This window comes from Stenella coeruleoalba (assembly GCF_951394435.1).
Source record: "Stenella coeruleoalba genome assembly, chromosome: 7".
In the NCBI taxonomy this organism is placed as follows: Eukaryota; Metazoa; Chordata; class Mammalia; order Artiodactyla; family Delphinidae; genus Stenella; species Stenella coeruleoalba.
Window position 1 is genome coordinate 85,422,878 of NC_137153.1, and position 15,098 is coordinate 85,437,975.

Below are 15,098 nucleotides of genomic sequence, written 5' to 3' on the forward strand. Positions count from 1 at the left end.
AAATGCCAAATCTCGACCATTTGGTCATTCAGTAAATGTCTGATTTATGCCAAGCTCTGGGATCCTCAACTAGTGAGTTTTGAGAGAGAGACAGATGTCTTCTAAATAAATTGTTACCAGGTCCCAAGAGAGCTGCTAACACACAAGCACAGCGTTTGCAGGAACACAAAAGGTGCACCACAGTTGTGCTGGGGCGAGGGGAAGACAGCTTTGTGGAGACTGAGCTTCAGGGAGACTTTGACAGTGGAGCGACCTCTTGATGGGATAGGAATTCACCTTCATGTAATGAGAACGGGAGATCCCAGGTGCAGGAAACAGCATGCATGAGGCGAACAGGCATAAAAGAACTTGGCCACAACTGGAAGCAAAGTTTGCTGTGTGGATAGATTATCTTTCATTTGGGAAGCAAGATAAGAGATGCAAACAAAGGTAGGTGAGGTTGGGCTCTGAGGGACACCTACCTACAGCAAGAAAGAAAGTCTTAATTGGATTTTTATTTATAAAGATTACCCTGTTTACAGGGTGGGGGATGAACTGATGCTGGAGAAACTCTGAGGCAGAAACTGAGGTGCCTCCTGCACTACCTGGAGGAGGAAATTCTGAGGCCTGAAGCAAAACAGAGAGAGAGAGAGAGAGAGAGAGAGAGAATACGGACAGATTCAAGAAAGATTACAGAGAGGTCACCTCATCAATAGGACCCCAGAACCCACTAGAGGTAGGTGATGGAGAAAGAGAGGAAGGAGTCAAGACTGATTCTGGTTGGTAGTTTCCTGAGATAGGAAATGTAGAATGAGGAACAATTTTAAAGAAAAATTAACACACCAGAATTTGGACATGTTGGGGCAGTCATGCCTATGGAATTCCCATTTGTTAGTGGATGGGAATATGGTCATGGAATTTTTTTAAAAGATGAGGATTAAAAATACAGAAATTGGAAGTCATCAGCTAGACATAGTTCTAGAAACCATGGGGGTGGAAGACATTAGGCAGAGAGAGAAAGGAAAGAGGAAGAGAGTGCAGAACAGAATCCTGAGATTACCAGCATTCAAAAGGCAAGCCAGAGATTCAGAGTAGTGAAAAGTCCCAATTTTACTCTTAGTAGCTGTGTCACTTTGAGCAAGCTGATTAAGCATTCTAATTCCCAATTTTCTTATCTGTACAATGGGTATAGTACTCACAGCATCCTCACAAGACAACTCACATCGCTCCCTTCTGGGAGGTCCAACAGCCTCTATTAGCTACATATCATATGGCTGCCTGGTCATATATTTTGTTTTCTTTTTTTCCTCTAATATTAAATTGTATGGCCTATCTTACATACCCTGATATCCCTACAGGGCTTTGATGCTGAGCACTCATAATTATGCAGATATTATTGAACCTGAAAGCAAATATTAAGGGGAAAAAAACAGGTACCCATATTGTTCACCTGGACTTCAGTTTCTTTAATCTACCAAAAATGCAGGCACATCCCACTTTAAGGAAATCAGGAAGATACAATTTCATACAACTCAAACAGGTTTAAGGCTGGGAAAATTAAATTACCTCACCAAAAACTACCATGTGCTTCACAACTGCATTTTGAATGACTCAATCTTATGGACAGGTTTACACCCAGTGGGCTCAGCAATGGCGCTGATACATCAGCCTGAACTTTTTGTGTTTTTCTCAAATTTCAGGCCATTGATCGATTTAATGCCTGTTGAACTTGAATGTTTAAAGCCTGTGGCTCTAGTGACGGCAAATGTATTTACCAATAGACAATGGTTGGGATGAATTTCCTATCAGCCCTAAAGGGAAAGTGTATTTCTGGGAGAAACTTTTCCTGGGATTGAGAGGTTTTCCAAGAAAAAGCAGAGGAGTTCAGGTTGTTAACCAAACATTTATGGCCTCCCTTCGAAAACAAATTTTGTTTCAGACAGTGCAAATCCATAAACTCTTCTAGTTCAAGTTTTATGACATGACATGGAAAGAAAGGGACCATGCCGGGAAATATCTTATGAAATCTAAATCAAGAACTTACATGTTTTGCATTATATATAACATTCTAAAGGCTGTAACACTTTATATTTTTTCACATCTTTATTGGAGTATAATTGCTTTACAACGTTGTGTTAGTTTCTGCTGTATAACAAAGTGAATCAGCTGTACGTATACATATATTCCCATATCCCCTCCCTCTTGAGCCTCCCTCCCACCCTCCTTATCCCACCCCTCTAGGTCATCACAAAGCACTGAGCTGATCTCCCTGTGCTATGCAGCAGCTTCCCACTAGCTATCTATTTTACATTTGGTAGTGTATATATGTCCATGCCACTCTCTCACTTTGTTCCAGCTTACCCTTCCCTCTCCCTGTGTCCTCAAGTCCATTCTCTACGTCTGCAACTTTATTCCTGCCCTGCCACTAGGCTCAGCAGTACCACTTTTTTAGATTCCATATATTCGTGTTAGCATACGGTATTTGTTTTTCTCTTTCTTACTTCACTGTGTATGACAGACTCTAGGTCCATCCACCTCACTACAAATAACTCAATTTCTTTCTTTTGTAATGGCTGAGTAATATTCCATTGTATATATGTGCCACATCTTCTTCATCCATTCATCTGTCAATGGACACTTAGGTTGCTTCCATGTCCTGGCTATTGTAAATACTGCTGCAGTGAACACTGTGGTACATGTCTCTTTTTGAATTATGGTTTTCTCAGGGTATATGCCCAGTAGTGGGATTGCTGGGTCATATGGTAGTTCTACTTTTAGTTTTTTAAGGAACCTCCATACAGTTCTCCACAGTGGCTGTATCAATTTACATTCTCACCAACAGCACGAGAGGGTTCCCTTTTCTCCACACCCCCTCCAGCATTTATTGTTTGTAGATTTTTTTGATGATGGCCATTCTGACTGATGTGAGGTGATACTTCATTGTGGTTTTGATTTGCATTTCTCTAATGATTAATGATGTTGAGCATCCTTTCATGTGTTTGTTGGCAATCTGTATATCTTCTTTGGAGAAATATCTATTTAGGTCTTCTGACCATTTTTGGATTGGGTTGTTTGTTTTTTTGATATTGAGCTGCATGAGTTGCTTGTATATTTTTGAGATTAATCCTTTGTCAGTTGCTTCATTTGCAAATATTTTCTCCCATTCTGAGGGTTGTCTTTTCGTCTTGTTTATGGTTTCCTTTACTGTGCAAAAGCTTTTAAGTTTCATTAGGTCCCATTTGTTTATTTTTGTTTTTATTTCCATTCCTCTAGGAGGTGGGTCAAAAAGGACCTTGCTGTGATTTATGTCATAGAGTGTTCTGTCTATGTTTTCCTCTAAGAGTTTGATAGTGTCTGGCCTTACATTTAGGTCTTTAATCCATTTGGAGTTTATTTTTGTGTATGGTGTGTAACACTTTTTTAAATGGTAGTTTTACCTGTGGAAACTATGCCGTTTTCACTTAAGACTTGGGTACTTTGACAAGCAAATCTGATGGCACAGTATAAAGCAAATTAAAGTCTTTACATGTTTGTTTATTTCTAATTTTCATATTTAACACATTGTTAACAGAACTCAGAGGACTCAAGCCAGGCCACAATACAATAACAACCATTTAAAAAACTCCTTGATAAGTGGTTCACAAGAAGTGACCTTGTTATCAAACGCTTCTGCACCCAGGTGTTTTGTGTTCCCAAAGAAACACAAACCTGAGTGGAAGCTACACTGTAAACAGGGTGGTGCCGGGCTGAGCCAACTCTCTGGCAGGAGCACACGGGAAGAGCACAAGCGGCCTCCAGCTCTCCTATCCTTGTAACATAGAGAATGGATTATAAAAAGAGAATCAATTCTGCAATCTGGGTGTGACGGTGGCACTTTGGAGTCATTTAACTGTAATATGACCCCACAAGGCAATTCAGTGTTAAACAGTGATTATGTTACTCAGTGGAGTCCAGGCTGTTACATATAGAATCACAGACTGTCAGGACTAGAAGGGCCTTAGGGATCATTTTCTTCAGCACCCTCGTGGTACAGATTAGAAATGCCTAAAGGAAGACAGGGACCTAGTCAAGGCTCTTCAGCTGTTCGGGGTAGATTTAAGATCAGACTTTGAGCCTCCTGACACTACACTCCTCCAACGTGCTGGGCAGAAGCCAGCAGTCATGCGGAGGGCCTGACCTGCAGCATCCTTTCCTGCTCATCCAGGACAGCAATGCAGCACCCCCTGCCTGAAGCTAAGGTAGCACCGAGCCCCTTATTGCACTAGAGTTAAGATTCTTATAAAACCAGAATCTCACAAAGGATCAGGAAAAGAACTACACGCCTAAAGTTATGTTTTTGCTTTGTCAGCGATTAAAGTATCATTGGCCTGGATTTTGTTGATACACGTTTTTTTTCCTCTATTTTTTTTTTTGGATATTTAATCCCTTTAGACCAGCAAAGAATCATCTTTTCATTTGTGGCAGAAAACTAGGCAGAAGAAATAAATCTAACAGAAAACATTCTTATTTCCTAAGAATGCTGCAACGATTAAAGTACAGTTAAATCCAAGGTCTTCAGTGATGCAATTTTCATTCTAATCCACATCCCACAATATTATTTATTGTTAACACCATTGACTTGGCTTAATAATTACCTGGGTAATAATTTAAACAAAGTGCTTCCAACTGGCATGATATACAATTTGCTTTGTTGAGTTTTTTTTTCCCTTTACCTTGGAAAATGTCATAATAGACAGCTATATTCATAATAGTCTCCTGTGTTTAAAATCTGGTTCCTGGAAGTGATTCATACCCGTCAACTATTAGCTTTGTGGTGACATTTTGCAGAAACATCAACAACACCTCGGATACATCTCCTTTGTTTGTCAGTAAAGGTATTTTGCCAAAGTTCACAGTGAACAAGCATCATTACCAGTTTTTATAAAAACCATGTTTGTTTCTCCAACCACTACTGAAAGACAAGACAGTGTTTTCCAATGTAGATTCATGTTATGGTCAAGAAATCTGGCACACACAACAGCTAAGTGAAAATTCAATCCTGCATCCAGTTTTCGAAATGTAAGGCAAAACTTTACCAGGAGAGATGGAGAACAGCTTCCACTATATTCGAACCATCTTTGGCATTTGTTTTACAAAGTAACGCCCCATAGGTCTGTAAAAAATATAAATACACCATTAAATGAAGGCTTTAATTAGGTTTCCTGGAATGTTAGCTTTTAAAACCAATAAAATAAAATAAAAATACTCCCCTTTTGAGTATGCTAAAACTAATAGCTAAGAAATTGAATTCAAAGTTTCAGTACTTTAAAAAAAAACAGGTTTGAGCCTAGTTATTCCAGGAACAACTCCTAGTCAGAGGATTTTTATTTTGCATCCCCCCCAAAAAAAAACCCGTAATACAAAATTTCATGTTTTAAGGTTCTTATTTCCAAGAGTCACACGTGCTACCAAGTGTTCTCTATCAAATAATTTGAGAGAGAGAAAAATGATAGCTTAAGGTAACCACTCAGGAATTAAATGTCCATCTAAAGTATGTCATGAATTGGGAGGTTGGGATTGACATATATACATTAATATGTATAAAATGGATAAATAAGAACCTGCTGTATAAAAAATAAATAAAGTATGTCTCCTTTTGGCCAGAAGCTAACACACATTCCCCTTCACCCTATCATCTCTTCCTATCAAGATTCAACAGCCTCTCTGTCACTAAAACCTATGGACATTTTCTAGTCCTCTACTTTTCAACCCCCCAGTGGTTATGCATATAATCATCGATCATACCACTCTCCTTCTTCAAACCCTTTAATGCTTTCCCCCATCCCTCTCAAGTAATACTGAAATGCTTACCTGGCCAACAAGGCTTCGCTTGTATGTGGCCCCAGCCAACTCCCCAGTTTTACCTGTCACCACTCTCCCTCACTCACAACGCTCAAGTTACCCTGGCCGTCCCTCTATTTCCCCAATGCTCCAAATTCCCTCCCACCTCAGGACATATGCATCTACTGTTCCCACTACTAAGTCATCCCCTACCCCACTAACCCCCTTCACCAGGCTGACTTTTATCTACCTTCTAGATTTTTAGGTAATCCTCCCTTGAAGTTAAGTGTTTTCTAACTCTGAAAAGTCGATATTAGGTTTTCCTATTATAAAACCTCTTGACATATGTATTTTCCCAGTATAGCACTTGCCACAGCTGTAATTGACCAAGTTACTTTTGTGTGTCTTTGTCTAACAAGCTGGAGACAATTTCCCTTAGGAAAGGAGAACTGTGTGTGCTGTGGGGCTGGGTGTGGGCGACACAGACCTGTGTGGGATACGGGCAGGATGTGATGGGTGCTCCGGAGCAGAGAGAAAGGGAAGAACCGAACAACAGGCAAAGACTACTGTGAAACCTTTACCCGTGAGCCCCCAAATCCACAGAAAAGCTTAAAAAAAAAATGAATATATTTCTAGTAGAAATGGGTAGTGCTGCTACCTGGCACAGCCAGGATGTTATGGGGTGAAATAGAGACTGCCTTTGAGGATGCAGGAGGGTGGAGGTCAAGAGATGCATAATAAGGAAGCAAACCTCGGGAAATCTGAGAAATCGTGAAGAGGGAATAAAACTGGCCTGCAGCCAGGAATTCTGAAATCTCTAGAGGGACACGTGGATTACATGTGTTTAATATCTATCTGCCCCGGACAGTAAACTACGTGAGGGCAAGGACAGTCTGCTTTGTTCTCTACCCTTTGCTCAGCTCACAATGGAGTGCTTTTCACATGGTGGATACAGTTAAATATGTGTTGAATCAATCTCTTCTGTATTGCATTGCCTAGTTTTGATGTTTATCATATTTGGTTCAAAGTTCTAAAATTTAAAACAAGTAATAATTCCAACTTAAAATAGTGAGGTTGGGACTTCCCTGGTGGTCCAGTGGCTAAGACTCCAAGCTCCCAATGCAGGGGGTCCAGGTTCAATCCCTGGTCGGGGAACTAGATCCCACATGCCACAACTAAGAGTTTGCAAGTCGCAACTAAAGACCCCGCATGCCACAACTAAAAGATCTTGCACGCCGCAACTAAAGATCCCGTGTGCCACGACGAACACGCGATGCAGCCAAATAAATAAATAAATAATATTTTTTTAAGATAGTGAGCTTGAAACTTCTTTTTAAAGTTAACATGTATATGCTACAGAGCAGTCCTTTCATGGTACTGACGACAGACAGCAACGATAGCAACATCAGGTCAGACTGTTATGGTAAGAATCTCTTATTTAACCCAAGGAGCATCTGGTTCCTTGTTTGGGTAAGACAAGGCACAAGAGGGCCATGCAGCCTTCTGATACAATGATAATAACGAGAGAATAAACATTACCCACAATAACAATCTGGACAGAAACAGGGTCCAACCACTATACAAATGCATAACCAAAAATAATTTTACACTATTCCAACTGAATACAAACCTTACAGAAAAGAACAAGTCTTCCAATCCCCTTCACCCCTTCACCCAGGTGACACACAGCACCACCTGCTGCCCGTTGGCACAGGGACCCTCTGGAACCAAACCCATGTTTTCAAAATAGGACACCCATTCTTTTCCTTTTACCCACATTCCAGGACTAGAGAAGGGTTCCAGGAGCTGGGGAAGAGTGAGGAGGAAGACGGGATAATTTTGCCTCCTCTTTGTCACTGACACTCAGTGGGGGAAAACGATCACTGATGCTTTTACCTCTCTAAGGGATTTAATTCTTGGTGCAGTTACTAACAGTTATGGGGCAGACAGGCATGGGGGCGGGGGCGCTGGGAGTTCTGCCTGTATAAGGACAGAAGACCCATCAAACTGAGTGGAGGTCCGTCAAACAACCTCTTCAGCTAAGGCTGACAAAAGTGGAAGACCCCTTCCAGCGTGGACCCACTCTCACTCTTACCATTTTCTCCAAGGTACCCTGGGACGTGTTTTTGTCCCTCTGCTTTAGCAGCGTCATGAAGATCACCCTTGTTTCCTACCAACACGATAGGAGTGCTCTCATGGGCTGCAGCCTACCACGAAGAAAAGGAGAAATTGTGCACACGTCACACATTGGACAAGTTATGAGGATGATGACAACAAGAACTACCATTTCCAAATGCCCCTTAAGTGCCACGTGATGTATACACAATATCTTCAAATCTCAAACTATCTCTAAAAGGAGCCAAACTTTCTCCCATTGCCAGGTGAGAAAACTGAAATTCAGAGAGGTTAAATAAGACCTTGGAAGGACCAAGGCCAGGGTGGTCCAAACTGATTCCATCACCCTTGCCACTATATAAACCAATAAAACTCAAGAGGCGTGACCACAAAACTCTACTCGGCTGTGGTGCCCACATAATTTTCCACAACTTTCACTCCAAACAGTGGTGATTACAAATCAACTTCATTACCTCAGGTATAAAACGCACAAGAATTCCCTCAGCTACAATGGGACAAAAATGGAGTCTGGGGCTTCCCTGGTGGCGCAGTGGTTGAGAGTCCGCCTGCCAATGCAGGGGACACGGGTTCGTGCCCCGGTCCGGGAGGATCCCACATGCCGCGGAGCGGCTGGGCCTGTGAGCCATGGCCGCTGAGCCTGCGCGTCCGGAGCCTGTGCTCCGCAACGGGAGAGGCCACAACAGTGAGAGGCCTGCATACCGCAAAAAAAAAAAAAAAATGGAGTCTGAAAGTTCCACACTCACTGCTCTCTGGTTTATAGCAAAAGCAAAATACAAGGGCCCTAAAGGTCAACATTTTTCTTGAGAGGAGTCACTGAGCGATCACTCAACGTAACAGACTCTTAAGATTAATGCCCCCAAATCAGCACAGCACGCTGTCACACAGCCCCGACACTCACAGGGGAGCTGGCGAGCGCAGCGGAAGCGCTGAGAGGCAGGGTTAAGCTTGAGACCCCACCAATCCCACCACGTGGCCGCTCACTGGCTGCGTGAAGTCAGGCAAGTCTGTTCCTGGTTCTGCCTCACCTTCCCTATCTGTAAAATGAAGGGATCAGCAAGGGCACATCCCCCTTCAGCAGGCGGGATGAGAAGGGAGGACAAGCAGACAACCCTTGCTCTGGATCCTGAACAAGAGAGACAGCAGCCCTGACTGAGACGAGGGGAATGACCCTTTGCGGTGCCTAAAGACATCCAGGTGTTCATCCACTTCGGTGTCACACCTGATACAGCATCAAGAAATGAGCCTCAGGAACAAGGAAACTGTATTCGACTTCCTTTCTTTTCAGACCATTTTCCTCCAACTGAACGTACCAGAGTGAAGTAAAAGCGAAGGGCAGAAGGAAATGAAAGGCTTTCCCTAAAACTGGACACCCCACCCATTAAGGTGTTAAGTAATTGCGTTCGGTGGGGAACTGCTCAGGATCCAAGGGGGCATCACGTGCAAGCCATGAATCAAATATTTGCTTAAGGGCTTCCCTGGTGACGCAGTGGTTGAGAGTCTGCCTGCCAATGCAGGGGACACGGGTTCGAGCCCTGGTCTGGGAGGATCCCACATGCCGCGGAGCAACTGGGCCTGTGAACCATAACTACTGAGCCTGCGCGTCTGAAGCCTGTAATCCGCAACAAGAGAGGCCGCGATAGTGAGAGGCCCGCGCACCGCGATGGGGAGTGGCCCCCGCTCATCGCAACTAGAGAAAGCCCTCGCACAGAAACGAAGACCCAACGCAGCCATAAATAAATAAATAAATTTTAAAAATTAAAAAAAAAGGACTACTTAAAAAAAAAAAAAAAATATATATATATATATATATATATATATATATATATATATATATTTGCTTAAGTAAGCCAAGGGTCTGAGCGTCTAAATGACTTCCCAAAGTCATACAGGAACGTACTGGCACCTCCTTCAAGTCCTGACTCAAATATCACCTTCTGGTGTGGCTACCCTGACCACACTACCTGCAGCCCCCTGCCTCACCGTAAGGCCCGTTATCCAGCCTTCTTTTTGTTTTCATAACATTTATCACTCTCTATCATTCTACTTCTTTTATTTAAGTTTGTTGTGTGTTATGCCTCCCCCACTGGAGCACAAGCTCCATAAGGGTAGGGCTCTGTGTTTTATTAATGGATATATTGCAAGCACGAGTCCAGTACACACACAAAGCAGGTATTTCAGAAATATTTTTGAATGTGTAAAAGAGATCAATATTGTTTGAATATTGTAAATATTCAAACAATAACTGATTTATGACAGGTAAGTAAATAGTCTTCATTTTATTATAAGATTTTGTAACCCAGTGATTTTCAATCGAAGTATATTAATTATTAATTCAGAGGGTCCATTCACCACTGACATTCTACTGCTTCTCAACCCTCTGGCTTATCCCAACGATCTCACCATTAGTTTCTACCCATATTTATAGTGGTCATATAAATCATCCCAATACAATTTCCTCAAATTAGAAAAGGTAAGCCATGGCAAAGGTTCACTGTGATAAGTGAAAAGTCAAATGCCAAGTGGCATCTAATTTTTTCTACATAACAAATTCAAGAATTCGTCTTGAATCCAGTTTTCTTCCTTTTTAGACCATATGAAAGGTAATACGAATAGCTAAAAAGGTCACTTATCATATGTAGGTGCTTATTTAGCAAATTATGGCCATGGGGCCCCTGGCACAGGCCACAGCTGGTCACTAAAGTCTATTTCAACCCTACGGCCGACCCTGCCTTTTGTGCCTCCTTTTCTTGAATATAATCCAAAGTCTTAAAATGAAGACCAAATCCAACAGTTCCAACAATAAAATGTTTTGCTACAGATCTTAAATATCTGTAGGTATGAGTGAGCTGGGATTATCCATTCTCACCGGATTCTCCGAACTCACTGGTCTATCCCAGGGAGGCCATCTGTTCCCTTGAGCAGATGCCTCTCCTCTACGCACTAACTACCTTGGAGATCCTTTCTTGACATCAAAAGATTTTTTTTTCTTAATTTGCTGCACACTCTGGTGCTTAATCAAAGGAGCAACCGATGTTGAATCAGGAGGTCCCATTTCCCCTTCTACTCCTAACCCCTAAATAACCAAAAACCAGTGTCATACACTTTCTATGCCTTAGGTTTCTCATAAAAAGTGAGAATAACATTACATTTCTTACTTCCTTTCTCAGATATTACAGAGATGAAATTAACATGTGGGAAATTTTGTGAAATAAAATACTATATAAATGTCAACACGCTTTCATTGTGTTTATAATAATTTTAAGTCATGATATTTCAGTTGAACAAAATGCATGTTTATTTATCATTGTCTAAGTCTTATTGCAATTTCAACCAGTCATTTCTTAAATCACTTCCCTAGTTAGAAAGAAAACACTCATTCTGGTGATTTACAGGGTATGAAATAGGCCCAACTGAAGAATCTAGAGGCTAACCTGAGATCAGACAGCAATCAGTTCTCTGTTCAGCCACCACTGCACTTAAAGCCTGTTAAAATTATAGATAATAGACTTACTCGAAAAATTGTATTAGCCACCAGTTTTGTTTTGTTTTTCTCCGGGAGAGCATGCTAAACCAGGGCTTGAACTGTAGTGTCACGGTTATTAATGACTGTTGGTAGCACACTAACCGTGGTCAAAATCATTTCCTACTTTAAAAAGTATTTACCATGAAACCAAAGGATATGAAAGCTCCCCAGATGAAAGACACCATCTTACTGGAGCAAAACAAAGCACAGACAGTTACCACACATGTTTAAAATACCAACTGGTTATTTCAGTGGTACTTTGAGATACGTAAATCACCCAAATCACTACCAGAAAGAATAAGGTCGAGAACACAGGTCTCTATGCTATAGAATTTGGACCTGGCACAAGCTCACACCCAGGTGGTATCTCACCTATGCCTCTAGCACACATGGAGGCCCTATTATACCTCCAATCACACTACACACCCAGCCCCATCACCCCCTTGTTTGTGAGAGCTGCTGCTCCTTCTTGGGCTGCCTGAATTTTCATTCACTGCCCATGGGGTTCTGATTTTATCTATAAGAAAACACAGAAGTTATCTTTTTTCCCCAGAAGCTCACTTGAGTAGTGTCCTTGGCTCAGTGGGAACTTGCCCAGCTACTAAGGAAGAGACCAGTACTGCCAGATGCCACTGGGAACCCCACATCTCACATCCAGTTCTTCCTGATGGCCTGGATCAGTGGCTTCTAATCAAGTTCGTTTTGACAAAGAAGAGAAAGTGCATTTTCCAAGACAGGCTGTGACTCTCCTGTGTAACTCTTTTGTTTCTCTGTTTTCACTTCTTACCTCAACCGCACCTTCCCATTCTCGTACGTTGAGAAAGCTTTTCTCACATGTAACATCATACAGCAGCAAAACACCATCTGCTCTTCTGAAGTAAGACTTAAGCAATACTTCTGAATCTGGAAGAGAGAAAAGCAGATAAGTAACAGTTCTAATCAGTCAGTCAGTTTGGGGCTGCCTCATTCTTCAACTCTTTGATGCTCACTTTCTTCTCATCTTCTAAAATAACCCCCAATTGAGAAGAATCTAATAGCAGCCTATTACTGTGAAATAGCCATCCCCCAGGCCTAGAATGACTTGGTGAATGGTAACAACATAAGAATCTGGGCTGCTGATTTAGAAAAGCAAATCATTTTCTCCACCAAACAATCCCAAGAATGTCTACAAGCCTCAGAGCACAGCTTGAGAGCATAAGTTCTAAAAATTTCGGCCTCAGCAGCAAGCTACCAGATCCCATGTGGAGGTACAGAGAAGGATGGAAGAAGAGGCACATCAGAGAAAAATTATTTTGGGGGTGGTGGGTAGGGAATACTGTGCGTGGGTGGGAGAAGAACTACCCATGTGCAACACCACAGGGCACACACACAGGGTATGGGGTGCTCACCAGAGGAAGAGCACACCTCCACCCACATGTCCTAACTCTAAACCAGGTGCAGCACTTTACAGGACCTTAAATAGGGCCATGTCAACCACACATATTTTTTAAATGGCTTGTCTGTGCAAAACTCAGCAGAATTCAAAGCATTATGGAAAGCACTTGCCTCTCCTGCCCAGCCGTATCCCAGTGCTGCAGGGCTGTTAGCTCTCCATCTACGACGAGAGTTTTCAATTGAAAATCAACTTCTGAAAAAAATATACGAGGACATGGAGAACATGATGTAAATAATTCCATCGGTTTTTACTTTCAAGCCTTATTTGGATGAGACAAGGGCCAGTGCCAAAGTTCAGCGAGGTAGAGAGAAATGAATCTGGCCTTCAAGAGGAGTAACCTTCACAAACTAATTATAAGTCAGACCACAGACATGTGCACAGATGCACATCCGCAGGTTGGCTGACTTGGGGAAGGATTTGATCTATAGACAAAAGGAAAATCTATGTTCTATTTGCCCATGTAATTAGATGGACTCAGTTATATCTGTGTGTGTGCATGCACATAAATGTCTATGTATATATGTATATATGCAGGTATACTCTGTGTATGTATACAGGGTACGCTCTCTAGCAACCGAACCAAATACTGTGGTATTTTTATGAATCAAACTGAAGTGAACTTTCAAATTTGTTATCTTGAAGGGTATAACAGAGAACCACAAATTTACAAAGACACCCACTGTGTAAACCCACCAAGTGGTAAACCGGGCCCAGATGTAAAACTGGGTTCCAGAAGTAAACCCTCAGATGTAAACCCCCCCAGTCGTAAACATGGGGCCCAGATGTAAACCTGGGTGGAAGCCATAACCTGCTCAGATGCCAGCCGAACCCCCCGATGCTGCGCGCAGGAGCAGAGAAGGCGAGCGCCCAACGCCCCACATGACTCACACCCGAGCCCGGACCTCAGGCAACTGCAACTGACCTTGAAGCCCCTGACAGGAGGCCACCCCTCAGGTGTCTCCAGGACCCGAGGAGAGGAGCCCCCGACAGGATGCCCGGCCTTCAGGCAACTCCATGACAGGATGGCTGACCGAGCCGTGCGGCTGACAGGGTCTTGGTGCTCTGGCCGGGTGTCAGGGCTATGCCTCTGAGGTGGGACAGCCGAGTTCAGGACATTGGTCCAACAGGGACCTCCTGGCTCCACGTAACATCAAACGGCAAAAGGTCTCCCAGAGATCTCCAACTCAAAGCTAAGACCCAGGTCCACTCAAAGACCAGCAAGCTCCAGTGCTGGAAACCTTATGCCAAACAACTAGGAAGACAGGAACACAACCCCACCCATTAGCAGAGAGGCTCCATAAAATCATAATAAGGTCACAGACACCCCAAAACACAACACCGGATGCGGTCCTGCCCACCAAAAAGACAAGATCCAGCCTCATCCACCAGAACACAGACACTAGTCTCCTCCACAAGGAGGCCTACACAACCCACTGAAACAACCTTAGCCACTCGGGGCAGACAACAAAAACAATGGGAACTGCAAACCTGCAGCCTGTGAAAAGGAGACCCCAAACACAGTAAGTTAAGCAAAATGAGAAGACAGAGAAACACATAGCAGATGACGGAGCAAGGTAAACACCCACCAGACCAAACAAATGAAGAGGAAATAGGCAGTCTACCTGCAAAAGAATTCAGAGTACTGACAGTAAAGATGACCCAAAATCTCAGAAATAGAATGGAAAAAAAACAAGAAACATCTAACAAAGACCTAGAAGAACTAAAGAGCAAACAAACAATGATGAACAACACAATAAATAAATTAAAAACTCTCTAGAAGGAACCAATAGCAGAATAACTGAGGCAGAAGAATGGATAAGTGACCTGGAAGATACAATAGTGGAAATAACTACCAGAGAGCAGAAAGAAGAAAAAAGAATGAAAAGAATTCAGGATAGTCTCAGAGACCTCTGCGACAACATTAAATGCACCAACATTCGAATTATAGGGGTCCCAGAAGAACAAGAGAAAAAGAAAGGGAATGAGAAAATATTTGAAGAGATTATACTTGAAAACTTCCCTAATACAGGAAAGGAAATAGTCAATCAAGTCGAGGAAGCACAGAGAGTTCCATACAGGATAAATCCAAGGAGAAACACTCCAAGAAACATATCAATCAAACTATCAAAAATTAAATACACACAAATAAATACTAAAAGCAGCAAGGGAAAAGCAACAAATAACATACAAGGAAATCCCCATAAG

The 15,098-nt window shown here is 42.4% G+C and overlaps 1 pseudogene across 1 annotated transcript in view; it reads right to left on the bottom strand.

Moving 5' to 3' along the window:
• LOC307188905 (ras and EF-hand domain-containing protein-like) overlaps nucleotides 1-15,098 on the bottom strand; it is a 246,996-nt pseudogene that overhangs the window by 198,575 nt on the left and 33,323 nt on the right. Inside the window, exons 7-10 of the transcript in view lie at nucleotides 13,004-13,085; nucleotides 12,246-12,361; nucleotides 7,889-8,006; nucleotides 5,055-5,131 (exon numbers count right to left, since the gene is read on the bottom strand). The product of the transcript in view is annotated as a ras and EF-hand domain-containing protein-like (transcript). The remainder of the gene's footprint in view (nucleotides 1-5,054; nucleotides 5,132-7,888; nucleotides 8,007-12,245; nucleotides 12,362-13,003; nucleotides 13,086-15,098) is intronic.